Source organism: Phodopus roborovskii, unplaced genomic scaffold (genome assembly GCF_943737965.1).
Source record: "Phodopus roborovskii unplaced genomic scaffold, PHOROB, whole genome shotgun sequence".
NCBI classification, from domain to species: domain Eukaryota; kingdom Metazoa; phylum Chordata; class Mammalia; order Rodentia; family Cricetidae; genus Phodopus; species Phodopus roborovskii.
The window spans coordinates 55,457,471-55,469,748 of NW_026126511.1; positions in this window are offsets into that span (position 1 = coordinate 55,457,471).

Genomic DNA, 12,278 nt, shown 5'->3' on the forward strand with positions numbered 1-12,278 from the left:
AGGGGAAGTGCAATCAGGAAGAAAACAAGATTTAATGCCTGGGGAAGATGAACTTTACAGGCCCTTCTCCAAGGTCATGGAAGTGGAAAGCAGGGGCCTACCTGTGAGAGATTCTTGGACCTGCTGAGCTGCTTGCAGGCAAAATCCAAGGATGTAGTTTTCATGAGACATTACATATGTCAGGGTGCACTTTTGGGTGACTAAGGCAGCTGCTTCTTTAGTCATCCCTGCTCCGGTAAGGAAACCCTCACCCTTACTCCTGCTAGTGACGAAAAACTCATGGTTCACCAGGTTGGGCTGTAGTGCAGTCATTACTTTGGTCTGAAGTGGGCTCCTTTTCTGGGGTGCATAGACTTGTGTATTGCAGTTCCTCCAGGAAAAGTCTTTCACACAACAGTGAGGGAAATAGTAAACAAGGATAAATGACTAGATAAACAAACTACTGAGTACAATGGGTGCTGACGGGGAACGCACTGGAATTCCGTGGTAGGCAGTTGCTGAAGCCATACTGGAGGGCTGGCAGACCTCTCTGGGATATGGACAAGGAAAGCCTAGGCCTATGCCACTCTGGGAAGGCATACAGAGACAAACACTGGCTATAGACTGTGGGAAGGAGGGAAGGAGGAGCCTCAGCAGAGGCAGCCAGGAGGCACCATGACAGTTGGGGAATGGACTAGGAAGGTTAGAGAGGGAGACAGATACAGAACGTAATTCTTCATTACAAACAAGAGCTCCAATCTGTGGAACTCACTATGGGGGCATGTTGGGGTTGGGCTAGTCGCAGGGTCTGATGTTTGCCTCAAGACATATTGGTGTCCTCATTACACAGTTATGGATTCTGGCAAGAGGATGGACTTAACCTGAGAACAGAGTCCGTGAGAGAGCCAAGAGTGGTCAGCTTCTGAAGTGCTGCAGCCAACGGTACACAAGAACACTGTGGCATGGACTTGAAGATCAGCGTCACACAACTCTAGCTGGCGTCTGGCTCAGAGAAGTCACAGAACACAGAGAATAGAAACCTGGGCCCTGCTGACAGACTGCCTGCCCTCTGCAGTGGGTAGCTTTGAACAGGTTGCCCACACCTCCTGGGCCTTACTTTCTGGGGTGTAGGTGTCTTATGTTGAAGTGAGATGATAATATGATTGCTACAGTACCCGGGACTTATGATACAAGTCCAGTAGATAGCAGTTGTGGCTGGACAGAGTGATACAGTGAGGGGCCCAAGGGCATGGAAATGGCCTCAGTAGCATCTGGCTCCTCGTGGTTTTACGTGTTGTGTGGTGTGAGTCTGGTCTTTCCCACCCTACTAACAATACTACTGGAGATGCTTACTGTCTCTGCCTCCCCATGCAGTCTGGATGACTGTAGGGAGGGCTGTGGGCCCTTCTCATCTCTCCCTGGTGGTTGTGGGACGAAGCTCCAGGTCTGGACACCATACTATCCCTGTCAGCATCATTGTTCAGGGCTAACACCACAAGATAAATCAAAACAAAGAGGAAAGCAATTTTTGTGACGCTGGGGCTCAAACTTGGGATACCATGCATGCTAGACAAGTGTTCTACCACTGAGCCACACCCCCAACCCCAAGAAACTTGTGGTTGTGACTTTCATCTGCCGCCTGGGTCTGAGTAGTGCAGACCACAGGCTAGGAGGCTTAGTCAGCCATTGTTTCTCATAGTTCTAAGGGCTGAGTCAGATTTTGAGGTAAAAGTTAGCCAGGTTTGCCAACGCCATGCCTCAGCCTCAAAGTGAGCACATTAAGTTGCCCAGAAGGCTCTGCAAAGATAGGATGCTCAGTGTCAAAAACACATCTACCACTGTGTCCCCGAATCCTTTCTGTCCAAAGCCACTGGAAGGAGGCAGAAGGCAGAAGGGAAGGGAGCCAGGGCCTGTGGAGGACCAGGCCTCCTTTAACCCCTTCCACACCCTTGTCTTCCTGGTGAAAAGGTACCCCTCCCTGGCTAGGCAGGAGGGCTCATTTGTATCTGGCAGAGATAAGCTGCCTCTAGCTGCCTTTGACTTTCTACATTCTTTAGCTGTTCAGGTACAAATGTCACCTCCTCTCTGTCACTCTCCAGCATTCTGACATGGAATTCACTTTCCCAACTAGAATTCTGGATGGTCCACCCTTAGGACATGGCCTTGCATGGTGGCCAGTCAGCCGAGCTGAGGCTACTCTGTGGCTTCTACCTAACCGGTGCTCAAGGCTGCCATTCTCCATACCCACGTGACTATCTCAGACGATCCTTTTTGTCTTCTTGGGAAAAACTGCCTTTTAATTTTGTGTTATCAGAGAAGTAATACATACAGTGTTGGGGGTTTTGCTGATTTCTACCCCTGCCCCTCACCTGGATAATCCCCCCAAATAACTCCATATCTCCTCTCTTGCATCCTTGAAGTTGACTGGGAAATGTACATGAAATCTAAATGTGTCCCTGACCCCTCAAGACTTTTGATGCCACAGGAAGATGCCGGACCATGTGGTAATGTAGACAGAGAACATTTTATCTTGCATTTTGCATTTCTATATGGAGGCTAAATGATGTGTACAGGCATGAAAAAATACAGACTCCCAGGGAGGTCCAAACCCTTTCTTGAAGATGTTTCTGAGTGTAAGGAGGCTGCAGGTATATGAGCTCAGGTGTTCCAAGTCCTGTTTGAACTTCCAATGTCCCTCCCCCACCTCTTTCAGTGTGTGTGTACATGTGTGTGCTGTACATGTTTACGGATATGTATATGTGTCAGGCACCCATGCATCTATTTGTACATGTGTGTAGAGGCCAGGTCGACATCAATTTGTCCATCTTATTTTGTGAGACAGTGTCTATCACTGAACTGGGAGATCCATGATTTGGTTCAGTTAGCTGGCCAGTGAACCCCAAGTCTCCCAGGGCTAGAATTGCAGGTGTACACCTCTGGCACACCTGGAATTAAAATCAGTTCCTCTTGCTTTCATGGCAAGCACTTTGCTACTGAGCCATATCCTTAGACCCATCATCATTCCTTCTTTATGTGCTTGCTTTGTGTTGGGGAATTAAACCCAGGACCTTGTGGATGCTAAGCCAGTGCTCTACCACAGAGTTAAACCCCCATCCCAACCAGCCTCAATCTATCAATAGGAATACACACATTAAAATGTAGCTTCCTTAAATATTTGGTTTCCCTGAGGTATGCTCAGCATAGGAGAAGTGGGTAAGATGCTGAATTCTTTCATTTATTTGCATTTCCAATGTGAGTTAATAGTAACTGGCATAAAGGTGATCAATGAGGCTTTTATATTCATTAGTAGCATTATAAGCTCAGGAACGTGTAACCTCAGGAATCCCCCCCCCCTTTTGGAAATGGTCTCACATTGTCCCATGATGGTCAGGATCTCACTGTGTACTCTTCAGGGACTATTTTATATATCTCTAGAAGGTGAGCAGGTTTTCGACAGAAAGGAATTTCTAAGTTTCTTAGTATCAGCTGGGTGTGTGATGCAGGCAGGTCATCTAGGCACTTGAAGGTGGAGGCAGAAGGATTGCTGTGAGTGTAAGGTCAGTCTGATTTTATTTCCAAAGAGAACGCTGTTTACACACAAACACTTTAGTACATTTTGGCAAAAACCATTTTATGAAGTACAAGAATGTTGGGTGATAAGCAATGGGGTTGCTTGAGCAGACGATTTCTCTTCTGTTTTTCCAGCTGTTGACATTAAGTTTATTGAGGTTAGTACTGTCTGTCGGAAGGTGTGTGGTCACATTGCACAAACGTGCCTGTCTTGGACTCGGGGAAGTTGGCTGTTGGATCTGAGTCACACACGGTTCCTGCCCAGGTGTGTCTTAAGCCACCTTAGAATGTCCTTTCCATGTCGTGGTTACCTCTGCAGTGAAAAGTTGTGAGGGCTGATGAGGAAATGAGACCAGTTTGGTTTTAAAAAGCGACACGTGACGCCCTTTCAGATGGATGGACTGGACCGACTGCCTTTTTGTTTTGTGGTGAAAGGGCAGGGACAGAGGGTGAACACTCAGCTGGACTGGGATCCAGAGAAATGATATAAAGTTCTTAGCTGCTGCTCCTCCTGTTTCCCTTAAATGTGTGTGTGTGTGTGTGTGTGTGTGTGTGTGTGTGTGTGAGAGAGAGAGAGAGAGAGAGAGAGAGAGAGAGAGAGAGAGAGAGAGCACAGCTTGTGGAGTCAGTTGTCTCTCCCACTAGTTGTGTTCAGGGATCAGCTCAGGTCATCAGCTTTGTAGCGAGTGCCTTCACCTGCTGGGTCATCTCATATATTTATGGTTGTGAGCCTAGCCTTTAACAGCTGAGCTATCTATGCAGCCTTGCTGGGTCATCTCAAAGGCCTTTTTCTTTTCTTTCTTTGCTTTTCTTCTCTCTCTCTCTCTCTCTCTCTCTCTCTCTCTCTCTCTCTCTCTCTCTCTCTCTCTCTCTTGAGACAAGGTCTTTGTAGCCCAGGCTGGTTTTAAATTCTCCTCAAAGCTGACTCCAACTCCTGATTGCTAGCATCACAGGCATATACCATGGTGCCAATTCATGCAGAATTGGGGATCTAAACAAGGGTTTCACTCTTGCTAAGCAAGTGCTCTACCAGCTGAGCTACATTCCCAGCTCAGCTAATTAAGGTTGATGATGTGCACTTTAAACATGTGGTATAATTTCAATCCATTTGGTTTATATTTGTTATATATTATTTTTTTTCTATTTATCCATGCTGTGTATACTTCTTGTTGGTCCTCTATTATTTTGGAATTTTCATGTTTTTAACATATTATTCCATCATACTCAAATAACTGTCCAGTCACATGTTTTTTTTTGTTTTTTTTTTTTTTTCTCTATTCATCCAGTGATGGGCCATTGGGCAAAGTGCTTGCTGTCCAAGCTTGGTGACCTGAGAGTTTCTTTACAATAATTTTACTTTATGTGAATGAATGTTTTGGCTGCAAGAACGTTCATATGTAGAGATCAGAAGATGTCAGGTTCCCTGGAGTTATGAATGGTTGTGAGCCACCATGTTGGTGCTGGGAACTAAACCCAGGTCCTCTGTAAGAGCCACAAGTGATCTCAACCACTGAGCTGTTTCTCCAGCCACTCTACCTGGGTTTTATTCCTGGAACCCTTAGAAGGCTGGAGAGACCTGACTCCACAGAGCTGTCCTCTGGCCCTGCATGTGCCCACATACCAGACACATATACAATAATAATAATAATAATTAACTAACTTTAAAAAAAATCAAACAAAAACCAACTGTTGACGTTGTCCGTGTGCTAATTGTTTCATCATCATCATGAATTTTAGTTTCATATGATTCAAGTTAATGACATGATTGGTGTAATAAACCAGAAGGGTATATTCACATGTACATAAGTATTCATTTTGTTTTTTACCTTCAGCTGATTCTATGAATTATTTAAAAATAACACAAAGTTTCAACATGAATGTGCAGTGGAAATTGTTTTTATATTATTCCAGTACACACCACTCTCTAGTGTTTCAATTTTTCAAATTGGCTCAATCAGCAGTCCTGTAAGCACAGCGGTGCTATGTAGGAAATTTCCCGACGTGCTGGACCTCAGTACTTCTGAGGCTGTATCAGAATCCACTGAACAATCAAAGCTGTTCCCCCACTTCTGAGATTTGCACACTGAGTCCCAATAAAGATGGGTCTTAGTGTTCCTTACTTTTATCATTGCTGTGACGAAACATCTGATGCTTTGGGAAAGGAAGGTTGTTTTTAGAGTTGAGAGGGACAAGGTGGATCATGGTGGGAAGGTGTGTTTTCATCGCAGTCACAGTTCAGGGGTCGGAGTGCTCGGCAGCTTTCCCTTTTTTATACAGTCTTGGACCCAGCCCATAGGACAGTGTGAGTCATCCCTGCTAAGTTAAACCTCACTGGAAATGTCCTCATAGGCATGCCCACAGGTATGTCTCCTAGGTAACTCTAAATCCAGCCCAGATGATGAAAACTTGGCCACCACGGTCCTGTTCAGGGTTTGTGATGAAGGCTAAATCTCACAACCACTTCCTGACACATCCCCTTGAAAGCCCGCTAGCTTTGAAGAGATAGCGTTCCACGGATTACTGAAATGTTTTTGTATGCTAACTAATTCCCATGCAGTAGCTACAAGCACTATGCATGTGCTTTTGCGAATTATTTCTGGGCTTGAACTCACCACCTGGTACTGGGCATGCGTGCTGTGGTTGACACTGAACTCTCCTCAGTCTAGATGTGGACCATTCTCTCCTTGCCTAAAGTTCACTTATGCCCTTTGTAGCAGACTTGCCTTCTGATATCTGGCCCAGCAACTGTTGCCAGCTGTGGAACTCGGTGCAAATGGAGTCATCTATGAGAACTCTCCAGTTCGTCTGTTTTTTTTTTTTTTTTTTTTTTTTTTTTTTTTGTAATCATTACACATGTGATTATGCAATCAGAAATCTTTTTTTTTTTTTTTTTTTTTTTTTTTTTTTTTTTTCTAAATCAGTGAATCAGTGAATGGTGAGTGGTTTTCACTGGGTGACTGTGCCAGGTTTTCCAATGACCTGTTAATGGACAATGGACTTGTGGGAATTGTCACTTGAAAGTTTTGACTTTTAGGAATGAAGCCTCAGTGAATATTTGTGTACAAGTCTTATTATGAGAAATGTGTTTTTGTTTCTCTGCCTAAAAGTGGAATCTGTGAGTCATATTTTTTGTTAGCCGGCTTCTGTTACTGTAACAAAACACTTGAGGTATGTAACTTACACGTTTGTGAGGTTTGTGCCTGTGACAATACAGTGTCTTGTTTTGGAGACGGCAGGAAAAACTGCTTACCTTAAAGTGTCTGGGGCACAAAAAGAGATGGAAACGGAAGCCACAGTCTCAACATCTCCCCAAGGGCACATCCACGGTGACCTAACTTCCTTCATAGGCTCCACCTCTCATGGGTTCTGCCTTTTGACAGTAGAGCTGTTGTCAACAGACCAGACCTTCGGCACATGGGCTTGAGGTACTATTAAGTTTAAATTATGTTGATTGTAAGTCTACCTGCAACTTTACAAGCAACAACCAGCCGATATGGCTGTGCCCCTCTAGATGCTATCAGCGGTGTATGAATTCACTTGGTCCCTATCTTTGTACTTACTATAGCTGGCCTTTTCAATTTCTGCCATCTCAGGAGGTGAGACGATAGCTCAATGTTGTTTTATTTTTAAAACAAGTTTTTAAATTAATGCCATTTTAATTAAGCTTTTCTAGGCCAGTGACATGACTCAGTAGGTAAAGGTGTCTATAACCAAACCCAACGACCTGAGTTTGATCCCTGGGAATCACATGGTAGAAAGACAGGACACACACACACACACACACACACACACACACACACACACACACACACACGAAATACTATAACAAACTGTTTTTAGCCATCCACGAAGTTCTGGTTTCAGAACTTTGAGAACTTTGTGCAGTTCATGCTGGCTTTGAACTTGTAAGTCCTGTTCCTGTTTTAGCCTCCAGAGTGATGGGTTTACAGGTGTGTGCCACTGTGTTCAGCTTCTGGATTTGGGTTTTAAACCGCTTGCTATTGCAGACTTGCAGGGCCTTCGTGTGTGTTGGGTAGAAGTCCTTCAGAAGATGATGGTCACTGAAGCACCCTTCTAACTTGGGGCAGCTGGAGATTTGTCTAATCCCTCCAGTAAGACCACATCTTATCTTCAACTGCTTCCCAAGTACCAAGAGCAAAAAGTGTAAGGACTGCATGTGGGGATAGAAGTTCTCTTGGGGAGGCAAAAAGGGTGGGCCAGATAAAACATGAACTAGGAGTCCAGCTTTTCCCCTGTAACAAAACCCAGCCAAATGGAGAAGGCTAGAATTGCCATGTGGCTGAGCAGTCATCAGGAACCACCCCCAGCACACACCCAAAGCCTGCTTTGCACACTGTCCTGAAGTTTTGTCGGCAACCACAGACCTGAGTTCTGAGTATGGACCATTTTTCTTTGTTAAAACAAAACAATAAAAACAAACTCATAGGTGGAGAGATGGCTCAGTTTGTAAGTAAGTGCTTTCTGTTCAAGCATGAGGATGGATATGAGTTAATTTTCAGCACCCACATTGTGGGGAGGTAAAGACAGGAGGATCTCTGGGGCTGGCTGGGCAGTCAGTCTAGCCAAACAGTGGGCTTCAGATACAGGGAGAGTTTGTTTCAAAAACTGAACTGGAGAAGTAATTAAGGAATACATCTGAGGTCAGTCACTGACCTCCACATGCATACACATGAGTACATACATGAAATTTGTGTGTGTGTGTGTGTGTGTGTGTGTGTGTGCGCGCGCACACACACCCCCCTCTTTGTAACCTCAGGAATCCTACCCCCCCCCCCTTTTTGGAAATGGTCTCACACTGTCCCATGACGGTCAGGATCTCACTGTGTACAGCAGGATGGCCTAAAATACCTGGCAAGCATTCTGCACCAGCCTCCCAAGGACTGAGACTCTGAGATTCCTTCCAGTCATGATGAGGCTCACACCTGGAGTCAAGGATTGTCCTCACACTTTAGATTCCAGAACTTTGACCTGAAATTCCAACAGGAAATCTCTCTCCAGAAAAGTGATGGTGGTGTGGCCTAAGAAAGCACAACCCAAAGACACACAATGAAAACAGATCCAAAGGCTCCCCAGCAACGCTTTGATGGCCACTTCTCGGAGAGTGTTGGTCAGATCCTGGGCCAGGCTGCTCCCCCTGATTGAAAATCCCCACATCAGCAGCTGCTTTTGGTCCTTTCCTGCCCTTTGGATCTTTGGGCAGAACTGGCCTATGGCCTTTCCACACATTTTGCTACAAAGGAAGCGCAGATGGGTCTGGAAACAAGCTCTTTACTGAAACCATAGTTTGCACAGAAGGCTGGGGTGTGGCTCAACAGTAGAGTGCTTGCCTCACATGGGCAAGACCTGGGCTCGATCTCCACCACAAGGGAAAAAAGTAATAGAAATGGATTTGAGAAAAGTTGGCTGTTCTATCTTGAATCCCAAACCTGGACACTAGCTGACCCCAGACATCAGTCCTTTCTCAGTGAGTTTTTATTGCATGTATTTCAGGGGTGCTTTCTTAGGGCACACCCCATCAACTTTCCTGGAGAGAATGTTTTCTATTGTAAGAGTAAACTTAAATGGTCTGGGGTGAAGGGGGTTTATGCCAGAGACGGGTCTATCACTCGAAACTGGCTCCTTCTGCTTTGTCCCCACCAAAATGAGGCTTAGTCTCAAGGGCGGCAGCCTTTCTGGGGCACATGGGGTCAGAAGTGTTCCACTCTGTCGAGGTGATTAAGGAGTTAATTGGTTATTAAGAGTGAGTCAGTTATTGTGAGGGCAAGCCTGGCACACCCCCTCCCCTCTCTCAGAGGAAGGCTCTTCCACAGATACTCCCAGTGTATTGCTCCATCCCCAAAGTCACCCTCACCAGACCTCCAGAAACCATCTCTTCTCTATAATTTATGCAGCCCCAATTGTTTTGTTATCACAGTGGCAAAGCACTAAGCCTCTTTGTCTTGTGTCTGCCCAAGGGTGAGGAGCATGATATGGGTGATCCATTGGAGTTTCCTAATGTTTTCTCCCATCTGAACTCACCATTCAGCCCTTGTTACCTGTGACTGTGTCATCCATATAACCCGCCTAGACTTGCTTTGTAAATGGTCAAGACCGTGTCTGCCAGGACTAGTCCCCTTTATGGATGCCTCGTGGACCTCCCTGGAGAGGAAGACAAGAACTGGGCTGCAAGGTGTTGAAGGAAGACACTCTTACCCAACCTTGTTTGTTTGGGAGGAGCAAGGAAACAAGACGTTTGTGTTTGTGCCAACTTTCAATTAATGCCTGCAGTCAAGCTCAAACCAAACATCTGCTGTCTGGTCTGCTGGCTCCATGTTCAATGCTCTGCACTCCACTCACTTGAGCTGCCTACCCAAGACAGCCCAGACATTCTCCACAGGGCAGAAGGAGCCTCTGGGAAGCCGGAAGGGGCAGGCTTCTGAGTCCTTTGCAGCATGGTTTGAGGATATGAGCAGCTCCCCCTTGGTGCAGTGAAGGCTGTAGAACTCTGCCGGTCTTCAGGCAAAACACACACTGGGAAACAGGACTGTTAGCTCTTGTGCAGTATGCAGTATGCCCTCAAACTCACCATCCTCTCATCAGGGACCTTGTTGTGGAATTATTGCAGGCTATGCCAGCACTCCTGGCTCCTGGCTTCTGCAGGACTCTCAATCTGACTGTACATCGGGGTAACTTGAAGGTCATCCATGGCCTCTCAGCCTGAGCTTCTACACGCTAAGGTGCACAAGGAGGGAGAGGCCTGGAGGACAGGTCTCAGCTGATGTTTCAAACCCTGATTTGAGGGCTGGATGAGATTCTGAGTGGAGAGCACCGGGAAGGACATGATTCAGTAGGAGAGAAGAGGACCTTCTGTTGGGAGGAATCATAGTGAAGCAGATTTCCAGGACTCCTGGTTCTCTCCTCCTCACTTACAAGGACCTGAGGGTGGAGACATGTCCCACTCTTCTTCCTGCTAAGTTGCTTTTCATCTGGGAGCTCAAGGCCTTTAGGACCAGACTGGGATTGTACTCAACAGGTGGAACACATTGCTGAGATCTGGGGTGTTGGTGTGTGCGTGTGTGTGTGTGTGTGTGCGTGCGTGTGTGTGTGTGTGTGTGTGTGTGTACGTGCTGAGAACCTGGGGGTTAGGATGCATGCATATGTGTGTGTGTGTATGTTGAGATCTGGGATGTTACAGTGTGTGTATGTGTGTGCCGAGAACTTGGGTATTAGGGTACATGCATATGTATGTGTGTATTCTCAGATCTGGGGTGTTACAGTGTGTGTGTGCGCGTCTGTGTGTGTGTGTGTGTGTATGTGTCTCTGTGTGTGTGCTTGTGTGCATGTGCAAACATGCATATGTGTGTGTGTGTCTGTTCTGAGACCCAAGGTGTGTGTTCCTGTGTGTGCATGTGTGTACATGTGCATATGTGTGTGTACAGTCCTGATGCCCAGAGGGCTCAGCTCTGCAGGGGACTTGTGCTCAGCACAGATTCCAGGGTGAGAATTTCCCTGAGGGCACCCATGTGCTGCTGAGATCCCACCAAGGGAAATGGTTTTAGGGTCAGAGGAGAGACTTCAGCTTCCAGTCAGAAAGAACTGGACTCAGTGGCTCTGAGCCTAAAAGGTTCTAGACCCTGGGAGAGATGGGGCTTCTTCTGTGGCTTGCTTCTAAGGTATGGACTTGGTAATAATTTTGGAGTTTTGAATCTGTTTCTTCAGCCCTCAAACAATGAATTAAAATAATCCAAACAGGGACTTCCCAGCACCAGCATATAACCACAGGAAATTCTACATGCAACCTCATACAACAGAAGCAGACAGCATTCAGGTGTAGTCAAGGCACTGTGTGTAACTACCTCAAGGCTCCGTACAAGATGTATAAGGCAGAAATTGATCTCATGTTTTGCCTTGGGTCCTAGCCTCATGGTAGCTCATCTAGGCAAATGTTCCAACATCTGCACAATTCTAGAAGTCTCAACTGCCTCAGGGCCTGGGCATTTTGGATAAAGGGCAGCCTGGACTATGTGGCACATCCTGGAGGGAACCTGTGTTTGCTAAAACTTACTATGGTGGATTTATTTGTTTGGGTGACTGAAGATAAATTCATAGATGAAACATGTTCTCTTTGGGAAAGAACAGCCATTAATTTTTTTTTATCAATTTAAATTACATTGGTGTGTGTGTGTGTTGCATGTGTGTGTGGTGTGTGAGTGTGTGGTGTGTGGTGTGTGGGTGTGTGTGCATGTGTATATGTGTGTGTGTGTGTGCATGGTGTGGTGTGTGTGTGTGTGTGTGTGTGTGTGTGTAGGTCAGAGGACAACTGAAAGGAGTCAGTTCTTTCCTTTTAGCCTGCAGGTTTCCCGGGATTGAAAGCAGGCTATCTGACTTGGTGACAAGTACCTTTATTGGTTGAACAGTCTCACCAGCCCAGAGCAGCCATTTTTAACATGGTAACACCTGTCTGCAGAAGCAGAGGCCTGACAGTGCTGGCCAGGGTCACCACACACCCAAGTGATCCCTTAGGTGCATGGCCAGGGACTCATGGACTGCAGACAATACTTCCTCTGGTTGGAGGGGCCATCTCCTGGTGATAGCCATCTCTTTTGCACCTCATTTAATCACCACTAAGATCAGTTTCCGTCATTGCTCCCTATTCTCAAAAATTTGACCCATGGCCTGTTCTGTGCCTGCATCAGCTGTGTGGTCACCAGGCCTGATAAAGACAGTGT